The sequence below is a fragment of the Hordeum vulgare genome, unplaced genomic scaffold (assembly GCF_904849725.1).
Source record: "Hordeum vulgare subsp. vulgare unplaced genomic scaffold, MorexV3_pseudomolecules_assembly, whole genome shotgun sequence".
Classification (NCBI taxonomy): Eukaryota; Viridiplantae; Streptophyta; class Magnoliopsida; order Poales; family Poaceae; genus Hordeum; species Hordeum vulgare.
Genome location: NW_025422486.1, coordinates 795001 through 815000, shown reverse-complemented (window position 1 = coordinate 815000; position 20000 = coordinate 795001). Strand labels below are relative to the sequence as shown.

At 46.2% G+C, this 20000-nt stretch overlaps 41 non-coding genes across 41 annotated transcripts in view; all 41 read left to right on the top strand.

The window, feature by feature from the left end:
- The first annotated feature begins 241 nt into the window (after positions 1-241).
- Positions 242-360, top strand: LOC123415599. Its single transcript, XR_006615309.1, has one exon. It is a non-coding gene; the product is annotated as a 5S ribosomal RNA (ribosomal RNA).
- Positions 361-722: 362 nt separating this feature from the next.
- LOC123416581 lies at positions 723-841 on the top strand. Its single transcript, XR_006616192.1, has one exon. It is a non-coding gene; the product is annotated as a 5S ribosomal RNA (ribosomal RNA).
- Positions 842-1277: 436 nt separating this feature from the next.
- Positions 1278-1396, top strand: LOC123415813. The gene has a single exon (XR_006615511.1). It is a non-coding gene; the product is annotated as a 5S ribosomal RNA (ribosomal RNA).
- A 353-nt stretch (positions 1397-1749) lies between these two features.
- LOC123415512 lies at positions 1750-1868 on the top strand. Its single transcript, XR_006615228.1, has one exon. It is a non-coding gene; the product is annotated as a 5S ribosomal RNA (ribosomal RNA).
- A 356-nt stretch (positions 1869-2224) lies between these two features.
- On the top strand, positions 2225-2343 carry LOC123415372. Its single transcript, XR_006615092.1, has one exon. It is a non-coding gene; the product is annotated as a 5S ribosomal RNA (ribosomal RNA).
- A 374-nt stretch (positions 2344-2717) lies between these two features.
- LOC123416317 lies at positions 2718-2836 on the top strand. The gene has a single exon (XR_006615985.1). It is a non-coding gene; the product is annotated as a 5S ribosomal RNA (ribosomal RNA).
- Positions 2837-3189: 353 nt separating this feature from the next.
- Positions 3190-3307, top strand: LOC123416220. The gene has a single exon (XR_006615894.1). It is a non-coding gene; the product is annotated as a 5S ribosomal RNA (ribosomal RNA).
- A 365-nt stretch (positions 3308-3672) lies between these two features.
- Positions 3673-3791, top strand: LOC123415828. Its single transcript, XR_006615524.1, has one exon. It is a non-coding gene; the product is annotated as a 5S ribosomal RNA (ribosomal RNA).
- A 368-nt stretch (positions 3792-4159) lies between these two features.
- LOC123415623 lies at positions 4160-4278 on the top strand. The gene has a single exon (XR_006615333.1). It is a non-coding gene; the product is annotated as a 5S ribosomal RNA (ribosomal RNA).
- Positions 4279-4653: 375 nt separating this feature from the next.
- Positions 4654-4772, top strand: LOC123415768. Its single transcript, XR_006615467.1, has one exon. It is a non-coding gene; the product is annotated as a 5S ribosomal RNA (ribosomal RNA).
- Positions 4773-5125: 353 nt separating this feature from the next.
- Positions 5126-5244, top strand: LOC123415335. Its single transcript, XR_006615057.1, has one exon. It is a non-coding gene; the product is annotated as a 5S ribosomal RNA (ribosomal RNA).
- A 352-nt stretch (positions 5245-5596) lies between these two features.
- LOC123415334 lies at positions 5597-5715 on the top strand. The gene has a single exon (XR_006615056.1). It is a non-coding gene; the product is annotated as a 5S ribosomal RNA (ribosomal RNA).
- Positions 5716-6067: 352 nt separating this feature from the next.
- On the top strand, positions 6068-6186 carry LOC123415332. Its single transcript, XR_006615054.1, has one exon. It is a non-coding gene; the product is annotated as a 5S ribosomal RNA (ribosomal RNA).
- Positions 6187-6570: 384 nt separating this feature from the next.
- Positions 6571-6689, top strand: LOC123415416. Its single transcript, XR_006615136.1, has one exon. It is a non-coding gene; the product is annotated as a 5S ribosomal RNA (ribosomal RNA).
- Positions 6690-7045: 356 nt separating this feature from the next.
- On the top strand, positions 7046-7164 carry LOC123416767. Its single transcript, XR_006616369.1, has one exon. It is a non-coding gene; the product is annotated as a 5S ribosomal RNA (ribosomal RNA).
- Positions 7165-7499: 335 nt separating this feature from the next.
- LOC123415838 lies at positions 7500-7616 on the top strand. Its single transcript, XR_006615533.1, has one exon. It is a non-coding gene; the product is annotated as a 5S ribosomal RNA (ribosomal RNA).
- A 332-nt stretch (positions 7617-7948) lies between these two features.
- On the top strand, positions 7949-8067 carry LOC123415224. The gene has a single exon (XR_006614945.1). It is a non-coding gene; the product is annotated as a 5S ribosomal RNA (ribosomal RNA).
- Positions 8068-8438: 371 nt separating this feature from the next.
- Positions 8439-8557, top strand: LOC123415752. The gene has a single exon (XR_006615452.1). It is a non-coding gene; the product is annotated as a 5S ribosomal RNA (ribosomal RNA).
- Positions 8558-8985: 428 nt separating this feature from the next.
- Positions 8986-9105, top strand: LOC123416485. The gene has a single exon (XR_006616137.1). It is a non-coding gene; the product is annotated as a 5S ribosomal RNA (ribosomal RNA).
- Positions 9106-9479: 374 nt separating this feature from the next.
- LOC123416818 lies at positions 9480-9598 on the top strand. Its single transcript, XR_006616418.1, has one exon. It is a non-coding gene; the product is annotated as a 5S ribosomal RNA (ribosomal RNA).
- A 332-nt stretch (positions 9599-9930) lies between these two features.
- On the top strand, positions 9931-10049 carry LOC123416289. The gene has a single exon (XR_006615959.1). It is a non-coding gene; the product is annotated as a 5S ribosomal RNA (ribosomal RNA).
- A 374-nt stretch (positions 10050-10423) lies between these two features.
- On the top strand, positions 10424-10541 carry LOC123416264. The gene has a single exon (XR_006615936.1). It is a non-coding gene; the product is annotated as a 5S ribosomal RNA (ribosomal RNA).
- Positions 10542-10960: 419 nt separating this feature from the next.
- On the top strand, positions 10961-11079 carry LOC123415339. The gene has a single exon (XR_006615060.1). It is a non-coding gene; the product is annotated as a 5S ribosomal RNA (ribosomal RNA).
- Positions 11080-11441: 362 nt separating this feature from the next.
- LOC123415749 lies at positions 11442-11560 on the top strand. The gene has a single exon (XR_006615449.1). It is a non-coding gene; the product is annotated as a 5S ribosomal RNA (ribosomal RNA).
- A 395-nt stretch (positions 11561-11955) lies between these two features.
- LOC123416484 lies at positions 11956-12075 on the top strand. Its single transcript, XR_006616136.1, has one exon. It is a non-coding gene; the product is annotated as a 5S ribosomal RNA (ribosomal RNA).
- Positions 12076-12434: 359 nt separating this feature from the next.
- On the top strand, positions 12435-12553 carry LOC123416817. The gene has a single exon (XR_006616417.1). It is a non-coding gene; the product is annotated as a 5S ribosomal RNA (ribosomal RNA).
- A 332-nt stretch (positions 12554-12885) lies between these two features.
- LOC123416263 lies at positions 12886-13003 on the top strand. Its single transcript, XR_006615935.1, has one exon. It is a non-coding gene; the product is annotated as a 5S ribosomal RNA (ribosomal RNA).
- A 458-nt stretch (positions 13004-13461) lies between these two features.
- Positions 13462-13580, top strand: LOC123415462. The gene has a single exon (XR_006615180.1). It is a non-coding gene; the product is annotated as a 5S ribosomal RNA (ribosomal RNA).
- A 362-nt stretch (positions 13581-13942) lies between these two features.
- LOC123415748 lies at positions 13943-14061 on the top strand. The gene has a single exon (XR_006615448.1). It is a non-coding gene; the product is annotated as a 5S ribosomal RNA (ribosomal RNA).
- A 362-nt stretch (positions 14062-14423) lies between these two features.
- On the top strand, positions 14424-14542 carry LOC123416873. The gene has a single exon (XR_006616470.1). It is a non-coding gene; the product is annotated as a 5S ribosomal RNA (ribosomal RNA).
- Positions 14543-14895: 353 nt separating this feature from the next.
- Positions 14896-15014, top strand: LOC123416580. The gene has a single exon (XR_006616191.1). It is a non-coding gene; the product is annotated as a 5S ribosomal RNA (ribosomal RNA).
- Positions 15015-15409: 395 nt separating this feature from the next.
- LOC123416015 lies at positions 15410-15528 on the top strand. The gene has a single exon (XR_006615700.1). It is a non-coding gene; the product is annotated as a 5S ribosomal RNA (ribosomal RNA).
- A 350-nt stretch (positions 15529-15878) lies between these two features.
- Positions 15879-15997, top strand: LOC123415913. The gene has a single exon (XR_006615604.1). It is a non-coding gene; the product is annotated as a 5S ribosomal RNA (ribosomal RNA).
- A 368-nt stretch (positions 15998-16365) lies between these two features.
- Positions 16366-16484, top strand: LOC123416168. Its single transcript, XR_006615844.1, has one exon. It is a non-coding gene; the product is annotated as a 5S ribosomal RNA (ribosomal RNA).
- A 353-nt stretch (positions 16485-16837) lies between these two features.
- On the top strand, positions 16838-16956 carry LOC123415572. The gene has a single exon (XR_006615283.1). It is a non-coding gene; the product is annotated as a 5S ribosomal RNA (ribosomal RNA).
- A 344-nt stretch (positions 16957-17300) lies between these two features.
- Positions 17301-17419, top strand: LOC123416009. The gene has a single exon (XR_006615695.1). It is a non-coding gene; the product is annotated as a 5S ribosomal RNA (ribosomal RNA).
- A 359-nt stretch (positions 17420-17778) lies between these two features.
- On the top strand, positions 17779-17897 carry LOC123416688. Its single transcript, XR_006616294.1, has one exon. It is a non-coding gene; the product is annotated as a 5S ribosomal RNA (ribosomal RNA).
- A 407-nt stretch (positions 17898-18304) lies between these two features.
- LOC123416884 lies at positions 18305-18423 on the top strand. Its single transcript, XR_006616480.1, has one exon. It is a non-coding gene; the product is annotated as a 5S ribosomal RNA (ribosomal RNA).
- Positions 18424-18764: 341 nt separating this feature from the next.
- Positions 18765-18883, top strand: LOC123416579. Its single transcript, XR_006616190.1, has one exon. It is a non-coding gene; the product is annotated as a 5S ribosomal RNA (ribosomal RNA).
- A 419-nt stretch (positions 18884-19302) lies between these two features.
- LOC123416681 lies at positions 19303-19420 on the top strand. Its single transcript, XR_006616287.1, has one exon. It is a non-coding gene; the product is annotated as a 5S ribosomal RNA (ribosomal RNA).
- A 463-nt stretch (positions 19421-19883) lies between these two features.
- The window catches only part of LOC123416578, a 119-nt gene continuing 2 nt past the window's right edge, over positions 19884-20000 (top strand). Inside the window, exon 1 of the ribosomal RNA XR_006616189.1 lies at positions 19884-20000. This exon is cut by the window's right edge and continues 2 nt beyond it. This is a non-coding gene — a ribosomal RNA (5S ribosomal RNA).

Genomic DNA, 20000 nt, shown 5'->3' with positions numbered 1-20000 from the left:
CCCTCCCGTGTCCATTGCCACATTTGCCTCGAGAACGGAGACGAGTTTAACACAAGAATTACACCGCTCCCTCTCTACCCCGACAACACGAGCACCGCCACGACCTCTGTGACTTTTCCCACCGCGCATGACACCCAACGACTAGTAGTAGTAGTAGTAGTAGTAATAGTAGTAGTAGTAGTAGTAGTAGTAGTAGTAGTAGTAGGGGCAAGCATAAGGAACAAATAGATAGTTGCATGTCGGATGCGATCATACCAGCACTAAAGCACCGGATCCCATCAGAACTCCGAAGTTAAGCGTGCTTGGGCGAGAGTAGTACTAGGATGTGTGACCTCCTGGGAAGTCCTCGTGTTGCATTCCCCTTTTTAAATATATTTTTGCGCCACGTGACATGGATGACGCGGGACCGTGATCTATATGACCTCGTTTTCTTATTTTTGACGTTTACTAGTTTTCTTATTTTTGACGTTGGTGATATGTTTTAGCTTGCCCCTCCCGTGTCCATTGCCACATTTGCCTCGACAACGGACACGAGTTTAACACAAGAATTTCACCGCTCCCTCTCTACCCCGACAACACGAGCACCGCCACGACCTCTTTGACTTTTCCCACCGCGCATGACACCCAACGACTAGTAGTAGTACTAGTAGTAGTAGCAGTAGTAGCAGTAGTAGCACTAGTAGTAGGGGCAAGCATAAGGAACAAATAGATAGTTGCATGTCGGATGCGATCATACCAGCACTAAAGCACCGGATCCCATCAGAACTCCGAAGTTAAGCGTGCTTGGGCGAGAGTAGTACTAGGATGGGTGACCTCCTGGGAAGTCCTCGTGTTGCATTCCCCTTTTTAAATATATTTTTGCGCCACATGACAAGGATGACTCGGGACCGTGATCTATATGACCTCGTTTTTTATTTTTGACGTTTACTAGTTTTCTTATTTTTGACGTTTGTGATATGTTTTAGCTTGCCCCTCCCGTGTCCATTGCCACATTTGCCTCGAGAACGGAGACGAGTTTAACACAAGAATTTCACCGCTCCCTCTCTACCCCGACAACACGAGCACCGCCACGACCTCTGTGACTTTTCCCACCGCGCATGACACCCAACGACTAGTAGTAGTAGTAGTAGTAGTAGTAGTAGTAGTAGTAGTAATAGTAGTAGTAGTAGTAGTACTAGTAGTAGTAGTAGTAATAGTAGTAGTAGTAGTAGTACTAGTAGTAGTAGTAGTAGTAGAAGTAGGGGCAAGCATAAGGAACAAATAGATAGTTGCATGTTGGATGCGATCATACCAGCACTAAAGCATCGGATCCCATTAGAACTCCAAAGTTAAGCGTGCTTGGGCGAGAGTAGTACTAGGATGGGTGACCTCCTGGGAAGTCCTCGTGTTGCATTCCCCTTTTTAAATATATTTTTGCGCCACGTGACAAGGATGACGCGGGACCGTGATCTATATGACCTCGTTTTCTTATTTTTGACGTTTACTAGTTTTCTTATTTTTGACGTTTGTGATATGTTTTAGCTTGCCCCTCCCGTGTCCATTGCCACATTTGCCTCGACAACGGAGACGAGTTTAACACAAGAATTTCACCGCTCCCTCTCTACCCCGACAACACGAGCACCGCCACGACCTCTTTGACTTTTCCCACCGCGCATGACACCCAACGACTAGTAGTAGTAGTAGCAGTAGGAGTAGTAGTAGCAGTAGTAGTAGGGGCAAGCATAAGGAACAAATAGATAGTTGCATGTCGGATGCGATCATACCAGCACTAAAGCAGCGGATCCCATCAGAACTCCGAAGTTAAGCGTGCTTGGGCGAGAGTAGTACTAGGATGGGTGACCTCTTGGGAAGTCCTCGTGTTGCATTCCCCTTTTTAAATATATTTTTGCGCCACGTGACAAGGATGACGCGGGACCGTGATCTATATGACCTCGTTTTCTTATTTTTGACGTTTACTAGTTTTCTTATTTTTGACGTTTGTGATATGTTTTAGCTTGCCCCTCCCGTGTCCATTGCCACATTTGCCTCGACAACGGAGACGAGTTTAACACAAGAATTTCATCGCTCCCTCTCTACCCCGACAACACGAGCACCGCCACGACCTCTCTGACTTTTCCCACCGCGCATGACACCCAACGACTAGTAGTAGTAGTAGTAGCAGTAGTAGCAGTAGTAGCAGTAGTAGTAGGGGCAAGCATAAGGAACAAATAGATAGTTGCATGTCGGATGCGATCATACCAGCACTAAAGCACCAGATCCCATCAGAACTCCGAAGTTAAGCGTGCTTGGGCGAGAGTAGTACTAGGATGGGTGACCTCCTGGGAAGTTCTCGTGTTGCATTTCCCTTTTTAAATATATTTTTGCGCCACGTGACAAGGATGACACGGGACCGTGATCTATATGACCTCGTTTTCTTATTTTTGACGTTTACTAGTTTTCTTATTTTTGACGTTTGTGATATGTTTTAGCTTGCCCCTCCCGTGTCCATTGCCACATTTGCCTCGAGAACGGAGACGAGTTTAACACAAGAATTACACCGCTCCCTCTCTACCCCGACAACACGAGCACCGCCACGACCTCTGTGACTTTTCCCACCGCGCATGACACCCAACGACTAGTAGTAGTAGTAGTAGTAGTAGTAGTACTAGTAATAGTAGTAGTTGTAGTAGTAGTAGTAGTAGGGGCAAGCATAAGGAACAAATAGATAGTTTCATGTCGGATGCGATCATACCAGCACTAAAGCAGCGGATCCCATCAAAACTTCGAAGTTAAGCGTGCTTGGGCGAGAGTAGTACTAGGATGGGTGACCTCCTGGGAAGTCCTCGTGTTGCATTCCCCTTTTTAAATATATTTTTGCGCCACGTGACAAGGATGACGCGGGACCGTGATCTATATGACCTCGTTTTCTTATTTTTGACGTTTACTAGTTTTCTTATTTTTGACGTTTGTGATATGTTTTAGCTTGCCCCTCCCGTGTCCATTGCCACATTTAGCTCGACAACGGAGACGAGTTTAACACAAGAATTTCACCGCTCCCTCTCTACCCTGACAACACGAGCACCGCCACGACCTCTTTGACTTTTCCCACCGCGCATGACACCCAACGACTAGTAGTAGTAGTAGCAGTAGTAGCAGTAGTAGCAGTAGTAGTAGGGGCAAGCATAAGGAACAAATAGATAGTTGCATGTCGGATGCGATCATACCAGCACTAAAGCAGCGGATCCCATCAGAACTCCGAAGTTAAGCGTGCTTGGGCGAGAGTAGTACTAGGATGGTGACCTCCTGGGAAGTCCTCGTGTTGCATTCCCCTTTTTAAATATATTTTTGCGCCACGTGACAAGGATGACGCGGGACCGTGATCTATATGACCTCGTTTTCTTATTTTTGACGTTTACTAGTTTTCTTATTTTTGACGTTTGTGATATGTTTTAGCTTGCCCCTCCCGTGTCCATTGCCACATTTGCCTCGACAACGGAGACGAGTTTAACACAAGAATTTCACCGCTCCCTCTCTACCCCGACAACACGAGCACCGCCACGACCTCTCTGACTTTTCCCACCGCGCATGACACCCAACGACTAGTAGTAGTAGTAGTAGTAGTAGTAGCAGTAGTAGCAGTAGTAGCAGTAGTAGTAGGGGCAAGCATAAGGAACAAATAGATAGTTGCATGTCGGATGCGATCATACCAGCACTAAAGCATCGGATCCCATCAGAACTCTGAAGTTAAGCGTGCTTGGGCGAGAGTAGTACTAGGATGGGTGACCTCCTGGGAAGTTCTCGTGTTGCATTTCCCTTTTTAAATATATTTTTGCGCCACGTGACAAGGATGACACGGGACCGTGATCTATTTGACCTCGTTTTCTTATTTTTGACGTTTACTAGTTTTCTTATTTTTGACGTTTGTGATATGTTTTAGCTTGCCCCTCCCGTGTCCATTGCCACATTTGCCTCGAGAACGGAGACGAGTTTAACACAAGAATTAGACCGCTCCCTCTCTACCCCGACAACACGAGCACCGCCACGACCTCTGTGACTTTTCCCACCGCGCATGACACCCAACGACTAGTAGTAGTAGTAGTAGTAGTAATAGTAGTAGTAGTAGTACTAGTAGTACTAGTAGTAGGGGCAAGCATAAGGAACAAATAGATAGTTGCATGTCCGATGCGATCATACCAGCACTAAAGCACCGGATCCCATCAGAACTCCGAAGTTAAGCGTGCTTGGGCGAGAGTAGTACTAGGATGGTTGACCTCCTGGGAAGTTCTCGTGTTGCATTTCCCTTTTTAAATATATTTTTGCGCCACGTGACAAGGATGACACGGGACCGTGATCTATTTGACCTCGTTTTCTTATTTTTGACGTTTTACTAGTTTTCTTATTTTTGACGTTTGTGATATGTTTTAGCTTGCCCCTCCCGTGTCCATTGCCACATTTGCCTCGAGAACGGAGACGAGTTTAACACAAGAATTAGACCGCTCCCTCTCTACCCCGACAACACGAGCACCGCCACGACCTCTGTGACTTTTCCCACCGCGCATGACACCCAACGACTAGTAGTAGTAGTAGTAGTAGTAGTAGTAATAGTAGTAGTAGTAGTACTAGTAGTACTAGTAGTAGGGGCAAGCATAAGGAACAAATAGATAGTTGCATGTCCGATGCGATCATACCAGCACTAAAGCACCGGATCCCATCAGAACTCCGAAGTTAAGCGTGCTTGGGCGAGAGTAGTACTAGGATGGTTGACCTCCTGGGAAGTCCTCGTGTTGCATTCCCCTTTTTAAATATATTTTTGCGCCACGTGACAAGGATGACGCGGGACCGTGATCTATATGACCTCGTTTTCTTATTTTTGACGTTTACTAGTTTTCTTATTTTTGACGTTTGTGGTATGTTTTAGCTTGCCCCTCCCGTGTCCATTGCCACATTTGCCTCGACAACGGAGACGAGTTTAACACAAGAATTTCACCGCTCCCTCTCTACCCCGACAACACGAGCACCGCCACGACCTCTTTGACTTTTCCCACCGCGCATGACACCCAACGACTAGTAGTAGTACTAGTAGTAGTAGCAGTAGTAGCAGTAGTAGTAGGGGCAAGCATAAGGAACAAATAGATAGTTGCATGTCGGATGCGATCATACCAGCACTAAAGCACCGGATCCCATCAGAACTCCGAAGTTAAGCGGGCTTGGGCGAGAGTAGTACTAGGATGGGTGACCTCCTGGGAAGTCCTCGTGTTGCATTCCCCTTTTTAAATATATTTTTGCGCCACATGACAAGGATGACTCGGGACCGTGATCTATATGACCTCGTTTTTTATTTTTGACGTTTACTAGTTTTCTTATTTTTGACGTTTGTGATATGTTTTAGCTTGCCCCTCCCGTGTCCAATGCCACATTTGCCTCGAGAACGGAGACGAGTTTAACACAAGAATTACACCGCTCCCTCTCTACCCCGACAACACGAGCACCGCCACGACCTCTTTGACTTTTCCCACCGCGCATGACACCCAACGACTAGTAGTAGTACTAGTAGTAGTAGCAGTAGTAGCAGTAGTAGTAGGGGCAAGCATAAGGAACAAATAGATAGTTGCATGTCGGATGCGATCATACCAGCACTAAAGCACCGGATCCCATCAGAACTCCGAAGTTAAGCGGGCTTGGGCGAGAGTAGTACTAGGATGGGTGACCTCCTGGGAAGTCCTCGTGTTGCATTCCCCTTTTTAAATATATTTTTGCGCCACATGACAAGGATGACTCGGGACCGTGATCTATATGACCTCGTTTTTTATTTTTGACGTTTACTAGTTTTCTTATTTTTGACGTTTGTGATATGTTTTAGCTTGCCCCTCCCGTGTCCAATGCCACATTTGCCTCGAGAACGGAGACGAGTTTAACACAAGAATTACACCGCTCCCTCTCTACCCCGACAACACGAGCACCGCCACGACCTCTTTGACTTTTCCCACCGCGCATGACACCCAACGACTAGTAGTAGTACTAGTAGTAGTAGCAGTAGTAGCAGTAGTAGTAGGGGCAAGCATAAGGAACAAATAGATAGTTGCATGTCGGATGCGATCATACCAGCACTAAAGCACCGGATCCCATCAGAACTCCGAAGTTAAGCGGGCTTGGGCGAGAGTAGTACTAGGATGGGTGACCTCCTGGGAAGTCCTCGTGTTGCATTCCCCTTTTTAAATATATTTTTGCGCCACATGACAAGGATGACTCGGGACCGTGATCTATATGACCTTGTTTTTTATTTTTGACGTTTACTAGTTTTCTTATTTTTGACGTTTGTGATATGTTTTAGCTTGCCCCTCCCGTGTCCAATGCCACATTTGCCTCGAGAACGAAGACGAGTTTAACACAAGAATTACACCGCTCCCTCTCTACCCCGACAACACGAGCACCGCCACGACCTCTGTGACTTTTCCCACCGCGCATGACACCCAACGACTAGTAGTAGTAGTAGTAGTAGTAATAGTAGTAGTAGTAGTAGTAGTACTAGTAGTAGTAGTAGTAGTAGTAGTAGTAGGGCAAGCATAAGGAACAAATAGATAGTTGCATGTCGGTTGCGATCATACCAGCACTAAAGCACCGGATCTCATCAGAACTCCGAAGTTAAGCGTGCTTGGGCGAGAGTAGTACTAGGATGGGTGACCTCCTGGGAAGTCCTCGTGTTGCATTCCCCTTTTTAAATATATTTTTGCGCCACGTGACAAGGATGACACGGGACCGTGATCTATATGACCTCGTTTTCTTATTTTTGACGTTTACTAGTCTTCTTATTTTTGACGTTTGTGATATGTTTTAGCTTGCCCCTCCCGTGTCCATTGCCACATTTGCCTCGACAACGGAGACGAGTTTAACACAAGAATTTCACCGCTCCCTCTCTACCCCGACAACACGAGCACCGCCATGACCTCTCTGACTTTTCCCACCGCGCATGACACCCAACGACTAGTAGTAGTAGTAGTAGTAGTAGTAGCAGTAGTAGCAGTAGTAGTAGGGGCAAGCATAAGGAACAAATAGATAGTTGCATGTCGGATGCGATCATACCAGCACTAAAGCACCGGATCCCATCAGAACTCCGAAGTTAAGCGTGCTTGGGCGAGAGTAGTACTAGGATGGGTGACCTCCTGGGAAGTCCTCGTGTTGCATTTCCCTTTTTAAATATATTTTTGCGCCACATGACAAGGATGACACGGGACCGTGATCTATATGACCTCGTTTTCTTATTTTTGACGTTTACTAGTTTTCTTATTTTTGACGTTTGTGATATGTTTTAGCTTGCCCCTCCCGTGTCCATTGCCACATTTGCCTCGAGAACGGAGACGAGTTTAACACAAGAATTTCACCGCTCCCTCTCTACCCCGACAACACGAGCACCGCCACGACCTCTGTGACTTTTCCCTCCGCGCATGACACCCAACGACTAGTAGTAGTAGTAGTACTTGTAGTAGGGGCAAGCATAAGGAACAAATAGATAGTTGCATGTCGGATGCGATCATACCAGCACTAAAGCACCGGATCCCATCAGAACTCCGAAGTTAAGCGTGCTTGGGCGAGTAGTACTAGGATGGGTGACCTCCTGGGAAGTCCTCGTGTTGCATTCCCCTTTTTAAATATATTTTTGCGCCACGTGACAAGGATGACGCGGGACCGTGATCTATATGACCTCGTTTTCTTATTTTTGACGTTTACTAGTTTTCTTATTTTTGACGTTTGTGATATGTTTTAGCTTGCCCCTCCCGTGTCCATTGCCACATTTGCCTCGAGAACGGAGACGAGTTTAACACAAGAATTTCACCGCTCCCTCTTTACCCCGACAACACGAGCACCGCCACGACCTCTGTGACTTTTCCCACCGCGCATGACACCCAACGACTAGTAGTAGTAGTACTAGTAGTAGGGGCAAGCATAAGGAACAAATAGATAGTTGCATGTCGGATGCGATCATACCAGCACTAAAGCACCGGATCCCATCAGAACTTCGAAGTTAAGCGTGCTTGGGCGAGAGTAGTACTAGGATGGGTGACCTCCTGGGAAGTCCTCGTGTTGCATTCCCCTTTTTAAATATATTTTTGCGCCACGTGACAAGGATGACGCGGGACCGTGATCTATATGACCTCGTTTTCTTATTTTTGACGTTTACTAATTTTCTTATTTTTGACGTTTGTGATATGTTTTAGCTTGCCCCTCCCGTGTCCATTGCCACATTTGCCTCGACAACGGAGACGAGTTTAACACAAGAATTTCACCGCTCCCTCTCTACCCCGACAACACGAGCACCGCCACGACCTCTTTGACTTTTCCCACCGCGCATGACACCCAACGACTAGTACTAGTAGTAGTAGTAGTAGCAGTAGTAGCAGTAGTAGCAGTAGTAGCAGTAGTAGTAGGGGCAAGCATAAGGAACAAATAGATAGTTGCATGTCGGATGCGATCATACCAGCACTAAAGCACCGGATCCCATCAGAACTCCAAAGTTAAGCATGCTTGGGCGAGAGTAGTACTAGGATGGGTGACCTCCTGGGAAGTCCTCGTGTTGCATTCCCCTTTTTAAATATATTTTTGCGCCACATGACAAGGATGACACGGGACCGTGATCTATATGACCTCGTTTTCTTATTTTTGACGTTTACTAGTTTTCTTATTTTTGACGTTTGTGATATGTTTTAGCTTGCCCCTCCCGTGTCCATTGCCACATTTGCCTCGAGAACGGAGACGAGTTTTACACAAGAATTACACCGCTCCCTCTCTACCCCGACAACACGAGCACCGCCACGACCTCTGTGACTTTTCCCACCGCGCATGACCCCCAACGACTAGTAGTAGTAGTAGTAGTAGTAGTAGTAGTAGTAGTAATAGTAGTAGTAGTAGTAGTAGTAGTAGTAGTACTAGTAGTAGTAGTACTAGTAGTAGTAGTACTAGTAGTAGTAGTAGTAGGGGCAAGCATAAGGAACAAATAGATAGTTGCATGTCGGATGCGATCATACCAGCACTAAAGCACCGGATCCCATCAGAACTCCGAAGTTAAGCGTGCTTGGGCGAGAGTAGTACTAGGATGGGTGACCTCTTTGGGAAGTCATCGTGTTCCATTCCCCTTTTTAAATATATTTTTGCGCCACGTGACAAGGATGACGCGGGACCGTGATCTATATGACCTCGTTTTCTTATTTTTGACGTTTACTAGTTTTCTTATTTTTGACGTTGGTGATATGTTTTAGCTTGCCCCTCCCGTGTCCATTGCCACATTTGCCTCGACAACGGAGACGAGTTTAACACAAGAATTTCACCGCTCCCTCTCTACCCCGACAACACGAGCACCGCCACGACCTCTCTGACTTTTCCCACCGCGCATGACACCCAACGACTAGTAGTAGTAGTAGTAGTAGTAGTAGCAGTAGTAGCAGTAGTAGCAGTAGTAGCAGTAGTAGTAGGGGCAAGCATAAGGAACAAATAGATAGTTGCATGTTGGATGCGATCATACCAGCACTAAAGCACCGGATCCCATCAGAACTCCGAAGTTAAGCGTGCTTGGGCGAGAGTAGTACTAGGATGGGTGACCTCCTGGGAAGTCCTCGTGTTGCATTTTGCTTTTTAAATATATTTTTGCGCCACGTGACAAGGATGACACGGGACCGTGATCTATATGACCTCGTTTTCTTATTTTTGACGTTTACTAGTTTTCTTATTTTTGACGTTTGTGATATGTTTTAGCTTTCCCCTCCCGTGTCCATTGCCACATTTGCCTCGAGAACGGAGACGAGTTTAACACAAGAATTTCACCGCTCCCTCTCTACCCCGACAACACGAGCACCGCCAGGACCTCTGTGACTTTTCCCACCACGCATGACACCCAACGACTAGTAGTAGAACTAGTAGTAGTAGGGGCAAGCATAAGGAACAAATAGATAGTTGCATGTCGGATGCGATCATACCAGCACTAAAGCACCGGATCCCATCAGAAATCCGAAGTTAAGCGTGCTTGGGCGAGAGTAGTACTAGGATGGGTGACCTCCTAGGAAGTCCTCTTGTTGCATTCCCCTTTTTAAATATATTTTTGCGCCACGTGACAAGGATGACGCGGGACCGTGATCTATATGACCTCGTTTTCTTATTTTTGACGTTTACTAGTTTTCTTATTTTTGACGTTTGTGATATGTTTTAGCTTGCCCCTCCCGTGTCCATTGCCACATTTGCCTCGACAACGGAGACGAGTTTAACACAAGAATTTCACCGCTCCCTCTCTACCCCGACAACACGAGCACCGCCACGACCTCTTTGACTTTTCCCACCGCGCATGACACCCAACGACTAGTAGTAGTAGTAGTAGTAGTAGAAGTAGTAGCAGTAGTAGCAGGAGTAGTAGCAGTAGTAGTAGGGGCAAGCATAAGGAACAAATAGATAGTTACATGTCTGATGCGATCATACCAGCACTAAAGCACCGGATCCCATCAGAACTCCGAAGTTAAGCGTGCTTGGCGAGAGTAGTACTAGGATGGGTGACCTCCTGGGAAGTCCTCGTGTTGCATTCCCCTTTTTAAATATATTTTTGCGCCACATGACAAGGATGACACGGGACCGTGATCTATATGACCTCGTTTTCTTATTTTTGACGTTTACTAGTTTTCTTATTTTTGACGTTTCTGATATGTTTTAGCTTGCCCCTCCCGTGTCCATTGCCACATTTGCCTCGAGAACGGAGACGAGTTTAACACAAGAATTACACCGCTCCCTCTCTACCCCGACAACACGAGCACCGCCACGACCTCTGTGACTTTTCCCACCGCGCATGACACCCAACGACTAGTAGTAGTAGTAGTAGTAGTAGTAGTAGTAGTAGTAGTAGTAGTAGTAGTACTAGTAGTAGTAGTAGTAGTAGTAGTAGTAGTAGTACTAGTAGTAGTAGTAGTAGTAGGGGCAAGCATAAGGAACAAATAGATAGTATCATGTCGGATGCGATCATACCAGCACTAAAGCAACGGATCCCATCAGAACTCCGAAGTTAAGCGTGCTTGGGCGAGGGTAGTACTAGGATGGGTGACCTCTTGGGAAGTCCTCGTGTTGCATTCCCCTTTTTAAATATATTTTTGCGCCACGTGACAAGGATGACGCGGGACCGTGATCTATATGACCTCGTTTTCTTATTTTTGACGTTTACTAGTTTTCTTATTTTTGACGTTGGTGATATGTTTTAGCTTGCCCCTCCCGTGTCCATTGCCACATTTGCCTCGACAACGGAGACGAGTTTAACACAAGAATTTCACCGCTCCCTCTCTACCCCGACAACACGAGCACCGCCACGACCTCTCTGACTTTTCCCACCGCGCATGACACCCAACGACTAGTAGTAGTAGTAGAAGTAGTAGCAGTAGTAGCAGTAGTAGCACTAGTAGTAGGGGCAAGCATAAGGAACAAATAGATAGTTGCATGTCCGATGCGATCATACCAGCACTAAAGCACCGGATCCCATCAGAACTCCAAAGTTAAGCGTGCTTGGGCGAGAGTAGTACTAGGATGGGTGACCTCCTGGGAAGTCCTCGTGTTGCATTTCCCTTTTTAAATATATTTTTGCGCCACGTGACAAGGATGACACGGGACCGTGATCTATATGACCTCGTTTTCTTATTTTTGACGTTTACTAGTTTTCTTATTTTTGACGTTTGTGATATGTTTTAGCTTGCCCCTCCCGTGTCCATTGCCACATTTGCCTCGAGAACGGAGACGAGTTTAACACAAGAATTACACCGCTCCCTCTCTACCCCGACAACACGAGCACCGCCACGACCTCTGTGACTTTTCCCACCGCGCATGACCCCCAACGACTAGTAGTAGTAGTAGTAGTAGTAGTAGTAGTAGTAGTACTAGTAGTAGTAGTACTAGTAGTAGTAGTACTACTAGTAGTAGTAGTAGGGGCAAGCATAAGGAACAAATAGATAGTTGAATGTCGGATGCGATCATACCAGCACTAAAGCACCGGATCCCATCAGAACTCCGAAGTTAAGCGTGCTTGGGCGAGAGTAGTACTAGGATGGGTGACCTCTTTGGGAAGTCATCGTGTTCCATTCCCCTTTTTAAATATATTTTTGCGCCACGTGACAAGGATGACGCGGGACCGTGATCTATATGACCTCGTTTTCTTATTTTTGACGTTTACTAGTTTTCTTATTTTTGACGTTGGTGATATGTTTTAGCTTGCCCCTCCCGTGTCCATTGCCACATTTGCCTCGACAACGGAGACGAGTTTAACACAAGAATTTCACCGCTCCCTCTCTACCCCGACAACACGAGCACCGCCACGACCTCTCTGACTTTTCCCACCGCGCATGACACCCAACGACTAGTAGTAGTAGTAGTAGTAGTAGTAGTAGCAGTAGTAGCAGTAGTAGTAGGGGCAAGCATAAGGAACAAATAGATAGTTGCATGTTGGATGCGATCATACCAGCACTAAAGCACCGGATCCCATCAGAACTCCGAAGTTAAGCGTGCTTGGGCGAGAGTAGTACTAGGATGGGTGACCTCCTGGGAAGTCCTCGTGTTGCATTTTGCTTTTTAAATATATTTTTGCGCCACGTGACAAGGATGACACGGGACCGTGATCTATATGACCTCGTTTTCTTATTTTTGACGTTTACTAGTTTTCTTATTTTTGACGTTTGTGATATGTTTTAGCTTTCCCCTCCCGTGTCCATTGCCACATTTGCCTCGAGAACGGAGACGAGTTTAACACAAGAATTTCACCGCTCCCTCTCTACCCCGACAACACGAGCACCGCCAGGACCTCTGTGACTTTTCCCACCACGCATGACACCCAACGACTAGTAGTAGAACTAGTAGTAGTAGGGGCAAGCATAAGGAACAAATAGATAGTTACATGTCTGATGCGATCATACCAGCACTAAAGCACCGGATCCCATCAGAACTCCGAAGTTAAGCGTGCTTGGCGAGAGTAGTACTAGGATGGGTGACCTCCTGGGAAGTCCTCGTGTTGCATTCCCCTTTTTAAATATATTTTTGCGCCACATGACAAGGATGACACGGGACCGTGATCTATATGACCTCGTTTTCTTATTTTTGACGTTTACTAGTTTTCTTATTTTTGACGTTTCTGATATGTTTTAGCTTGCCCCTCCCGTGTCCATTGCCACATTTGCCTCGAGAACGGAGACGAGTTTAACACAAGAATTACACCGCTCCCTCTCTACCCCGACAACACGAGCACCGCCACGACCTCTGTGACTTTTCCCACCGCGCATGACACCCAACGACTAGTAGTAGTAGTAGTAGTAGTAGTAGTAGTAGTAGTAGTAGTAGTAGTAGTAGTAGTAGTAGTAGTAGTAGTAGTAGTACTAGTAGTAGTAGTACTAGTAGTAGTAGTAGTAGTAGTAGTAGTACTAGTAGTAGTAGTAGTAGTAGTAGGGGCAAGCATAAGGAACAAATAGATAGTAGCATGTCGGATGCGATCATACCAGCACTAAAGCAACGGATCCCATCAGAACTCCGAAGTTAAGCGTGCTTGGGCGAGAGTAGTACTAGGATGGGTGACCTCTTGGGAAGTCCTCGTGTTGCATTCCCCTTTTTAAATATATTTTTGCGCCACGTGACAAGGATGACGCGGGACCGTGATCTATATGACCTCGTTTTCTTATTTTTGACGTTTACTAGTTTTCTTATTTTTGACGTTGGTGATATGTTTTAGCTTGCCCCTCCCGTGTCCATTGCCACATTTGCCTCGACAACGGAGACGAGTTTAACACAAGAATTTCACCGCTCCCTCTCTACCCCGACAACACGAGCACCGCCACGACCTCTCTGACTTTTCCCACCGCGCATGACACCCAACGACTAGTAGTAGTAGTAGAAGTAGTAGCAGTAGTAGCAGTAGTAGCACTAGTAGTAGGGGCAAGCATAAGGAACAAATAGATAGTTGCATGTCCGATGCGATCATACCAGCACTAAAGCACCGGATCCCATCAGAACTCCAAAGTTAAGCGTGCTTGGGCGAGAGTAGTACTAGGATGGGTGACCTCCTGGGAAGTCCTCGTGTTGCATTTCCCTTTTTAAATATATTTTTGCGCCACGTGACAAGGATGACACGGGACCGTGATCTATATGACCTCGTTTTCTTATTTTTGACGTTTACTAGTTTTCTTATTTTTGACGTTTGTGATATGTTTTAGCTTGCCCCTCCCGTGTCCATTGCCACATTTGCCTCGAGAACGGAGACGAGTTTAACACAAGAATTTCACCGCTCCCTCTCTACCCCGACAACACGAGCACCGCCACGACCTCTTTGACTTTTCCCACCGCGCATGACACCCAACGACTAGTAGTAGTAGTAGTAGTAGTAGCAGTAGTAGCAGTAGTAGAAGTAGTAGTAGGGGCAAGCATAAGGAACAAATAGATAGTTGCATGTCGGATGCGATCATACCAGCACTAAAGTACCGGATCCCATCAGAACTCCGAAGTTAAGCGTGCTTGGGCGAGAGTAGTACTAGGATGGGTGACCTCTTGGGAAGTCCTCGTGTTGCATTCCCCTTTTTAAATATATTTTTGCGCCACGTGACAAGGATGACGCGGGACCGTGATCTATATGACCTCGTTTTCTTATTTTTGACGTTTACTAGTTTTCTTATTTTTGACGTTTGTGATATGTTTTAGCTTGCCCCTCCCGTGTCCATTGCCACATTTGCCTCGACAACGGAGACGAGTTTAACACAAGAATTTCACCGCTCCCTCTCTACCCCGACAACACGAGCACCGCCACGACCTCTTTGACTTTTCCCACCGCGCATGACACCCAACGACTAGTAGTAGTAGTAGTAGTAGTAGCAGTAGTAGCAGTAGTAGTAGGGGCAAGCATAAGGAACAAATAGATAGTTGCATGTCGGATGCGATCATACCAGCACTAAAGCACCGGATCCCATCAGAACTCCGAAGTTAAGCGTGCTTGGGCGAGAGTAGTACTAGGATGGGTGACCTCCTGGGAAGTCCTCGTGTTGCATTCCCCTTTTTAAATATATTTTTGCGCCACATGACAAGGATGACACGGGATCGTGATCTATATGACCTCGTTTTCTTATTTTTGGCGTTTACTAGTTTTCTTATTTTTGACGTTTGTGATATGTTTTAGCTTGCCCCTCCCGTGTCCATTGCCACATTTGCCTCGAGAACGGAGACGAGTTTAACACAAGAATTACACCGCTCCCTCTCTACCCCGACAACACGAGCACCGCCACGACCTCTGTGACTTTTCCCACCGCGCATGACACCCAACGACTAGTAGTAGTAGTAGTAGTAGTAGTACTAGTAGTAGTAGTAGTAGTACTAGTAGTAGTAGTAGTAGTACTAGTAGTAGTAGTAGTAGGGGCAAGCATAAGGAACAAATAGATAGTTGCATGTCGGATGCGATCATACCAGCACTAAAGCATCGGATCCCATCAGAACTCCGAAGTTAAGCGTGCTTGGGTGAGAGTAGTACTAGGATGGGTGACCTCCTAGGAAGTCCTCGTGTTGCATTCCCCTTTTTAAATATATTTTCGCGCCACGTGACAAGGATGACGCGGGACCGTGATCTATATGACCTCGTTTTCTTATTTTTGACGTTTACTAGTTTTCTTATTTTTGACGTTTGTGATATGTTTTAGCTTGCCCCTCCCGTGTCCATTGCCACATTTGCCTCGACAACGGAGACGAGTTTAACACAAGAATTTCGCCGCTCCCTCTCTACCCCGACAACACGAGCACCGCCACGACCTCTCTGACTTTTCCCACCGCGCATGACACCCAACGACTAGTAGTAGTAGTAGTAGTAGTAGTAGTAGCAGTAGTAGTAGGGGCAAGCATAAGGAACAAATAGATAGTTGCATGTCGGATGCGATCATACCAGCACTAAAGCACCGGATCGCATCAGAACTCCGAAGTTAAGCTTGCTTGGGCGAGAGTAGTACTAGGATGGGTGACCTCCTGGGAAGTCCTCGTGTTGCATTCCCCTTTTTAAATATATTTTTGCGCCACGTGACCAGGATGACGCGGGACCGTGATCTATATGACCTCGTTTTCTTATTTTTGACGTTTACTAGTTTTCTTATTTTTGACGTTTGTGATATGTTTTAGCTTGCCCCTCCCGTGTCCATTGCCACATTTGCCTCGAGAACGGAGACGAGTTTAACACAAGAATTTCACCGCTCCCTCTCTACCCCGACAACACGAGCACCGCCACGACCTCTGTGACTTTTCCCACCGCGCATGACACCCAACGACTAGTAGTAGTAGTAGTAGTAATAGTAGTAGTAGTTGTAGTACTAGTAGTAGTAGTAGTAGGGGCAAGCATAAGGAACAAATAGATAGTTGCATGTCCGATGCGATCATACCAGCACTAAAGCACCGGATCCCATCAGAACTCCAAAGTTAAGCGTGCTTGGGCGAGAGTAGTACAAGGATGGGTGACCTCCTGGGAAGTCCTCGTGTTGCATTCCCCTTTTTAAATATATTTTTACGCCACGTGACAAGGATGACGCGGGACCGTGATCTATATGACCTCGTTTTCTTATTTTTGACGTTTACTAGTTTTCTTATTTTTAACGTTTGTGATATGTTTTAGCTTGCCCCTCCCGTGTCCATTGCCACATTTGCCTCGACAACGGAGACGAGTTTAACACAAGAATTTCACCGCTCCCTCTCTACCCCGACAACACGAGCACCGCCACGACCTCTCTGACTTTTCCCACCGCGCATGACACCCAACGACTAGTAGTAGTAGTAGTAGTAGTAGCAGTAGTAGCAGTAGTAGTAGGGGCAAGCATAAGGAACAAATAGATAGTTGCATGTCGGATGCGATCATACCAGCACTAAAGCACCGTATCCCATCAGAACTTCGAAGTTAAGCGTGCTTGGGCGAGAGTAGTACTAGGATGGGTGACCTCCTGGGAAGTCCTCGTGTTGCATTCCCCTTTTTAAATATATTTTTGCGCCACGTGACAAGGATGACACGGGACCGTGATCTATATGACCTCGTTTTCTTATTTTTGACGTTTACTAGTTTTCTTATTTTTGACGTTTGTGATATGTTTTAGCTTGCCCCTCCCATGTCCATTGCCACATTTGCCTCGACAACGGAGACGAGTTTAACACAAGAATTTCACCGCTCCCTCTCTACCCCGACAACACGAGCACCGCCACGACCTCTTTGACTTTTCCCACCGCGCATGACACCCAACGACTAGTAGCAGTAGTAGCAGTAGTAGTAGTAGTAGTAGGGGCAAGCATAAGGAACAAATAGATAGTTGCATGTCGGATGCGATCATACCAGCACTAAAGCAGCGGATCCCATCAGAACTCCGAAGTTAAGCGTGCTTGGGCGAGAGTAGTTCTAGGATGGGTGACCTCCTGGGAAGTCCTCGTGTTGCATTCCCCTTTTTAAATATATTTTTGCGCCACGTGACAAGGATGACGCGGGACCGTGATCTATATGACCTCGTTTTCTTATTTTTGACGTTTACTAGTTTTCTTATTTTTGACGTTTGTGATATGTTTTAGCTTGCCCCTCCCGTGTCCATTGCCACATTTGCCTCGACAACGGAGACGAGTTTAACACAAGAATTTCACCGCTCCCTCTCTACCCCGACAACACGAGCACCGCCACGACCTCTCTGACTTTTCCCACCGCGCATGACACCCAACGACTAGTAGTAGTAGTAGTAGTAGAAGTAGTAGCAGTAGTAGCAGTAGTAGTAGGGGCAAGCATAAGGAACAAATAGATAGTTGCATGTCGGATGCGATCATACCAGCACTAAAGCACCGGATCCCATCAGAACTCCGAAGTTAAGCGTGCTTGGGCGAGAGTAGTACTAGGATGGGTGACCTCCTGGGAAGTTCTCGTGTTGCATTTCCCTTTTTAAATATATTTTTGCGCCACGTGACAAGGATGACGCGGGACCGTGATCTATATGACCTCGTTTTCTTATTTTTGACGTTTACTAGTTTTCTTATTTTTGACGTTTGTGATATGTTTTAGCTTGCCCCTCCCGTGTCCATTGCCACATTTGCCTCGAGAACGGAGACGAGTTTAACACAAGAATTTCACCGCTCCCTCTCTACCCCGACAACACGAGCACCGCCACGACCTCTGTGACTTTTCCCACCGCGCATGACACCCAACGACTAGTAGTAGTAGTAGTAGTAGTAGTAGTAGTAGTAGTAGTAGTAGTAGTAGTACTAGTAGTACTAGTAGTAGTAGTAGTACTAGTAGTAGTAGTAGTAGGGGCAAGCATAAGGAACAAATAGATAGTTGCATGTCGGATGCGATCATACCAGCACTAAAGCACCGGATCACATCAGAACTCCGAAGTTAAGCGTGCTTGGGCGAGAGTAGTACTAGGATGGGTGACCTCCTGGGAAGTCCTCGTGTTGCATTCCCCTTTTTAAATATATTTTTGCGCCACGTAACAAGGATGACGCGGGACCGTGATCTATATGACCTCGTTTTCTTATTTTTGACGTTTACTAGTTTTCTTATTTTTGACGTTTGTGATATGTTTTAGCTTGCCCCTCCCGTGTCCATTGCCACATTTGCCTCGACAACGGAGACGAGTTTAACACAAGAATTTCACCGCTCCCTCTCTACCCCGACAACACGAGCACCGCCACGACCTCTTTGACTTTTCCCACCGCGCATGACACCCAACGACTAGTAGTAGTAGTAGTAGTAGCAGTAGTAGTAGGGGCAAGCATAAGGAACAAATAGATAGTTGCATGTCGGATGCGATCATACCAGCACTAAAGCACCGGATCCCATCAGAACTCCGAAGTTAAGCGTGCTTGGGCGAGAGTAGTACTAGGATGGGTGACCTCCTGGGAAGTCCTCGTGTTGCATTCCCCTTTTTAAATATATTTTTGCGCCACATGACAAGGATGACACGGGACCGTGATCTATATGACCTCGTTTTCTTATTTTTGACGTTTAATAGTTTTCTTATTTTTGACGTTTGTGATATGTTTTAGCTTGCCCCTCCCGTGTCCATTGCCACATTTGCCTCGAGAACGGAGACGAGTTTAACACAAGAATTACACCGCTCCCTCTCTACCCCGACAACACGAGCACCGCCACGACCTCTGTGACTTTTCCCACCGCGCATGACACCCAACGACTAGTAGTAGTAGTAGTAGTAGTAGTAGTAATAGTAGTAGTAGTATTAGTACTAGTAGTAGTAGTAGTAGTACTAGTAGTAGTAGTAGTAGTACTAGTAGTAGTAGTATTAGGGGCAAGCATAAGGAACAAATAGATAGTTGCATGTTGGATGCGATCATACCAGCACTAAAGCACCGGATCCCATCAGAACTCCGAAGTTAAGCGTGCTTGGGCGAGAGTAGTACTAGGATGGGTGACCTCCTGGGAATCCTCGTGTTGCATTCCCCTTTTTAAATATATTTTTGCGCCACGTGACAAGGATGACGCGGGACCGTGATCTATATGACCTCGTTTTCTTATTTTTGACGTTTACTAGTTTTCTTATTTTTGACGTTTGTGATATGTTTTAGCTTGCCCCTCCCGTGTCCATTGCCACATTTGTCTCGACAACTGTGATCTATATGACCTCGTTTTCTTATTTTTGACGTTTACTAGTTTTCTTTTTTTTGACGTTTGTGATATGTTTTAGCTTGCCCCTCCCGTGTCCATTGCCACATTTGCCTCGACAACGGAGACGAGTTTAACACAAGAATTTCACCGCTCCCTCTCTACCCCGACAACACGAGCACCGCCACGACCTCTTTGACTTTTCCCACCGCGCATGACACCCAACGACTAGTAGTAGTAGTAGTAGTAGTAGCAGTAGTAGTAGGGGCAAGCATAAGGAACAAATAGATAGTTGCATGTCGGATGCGATCATACCAGCACTAAAGCACCGGATCCCATCAGAACTCCGAAGTTAAGCGTGCTTGGGCGAGAGTAGTACTAGGATGGGTGACCTCCTGGGAAGTCCTCGTGTTGCATT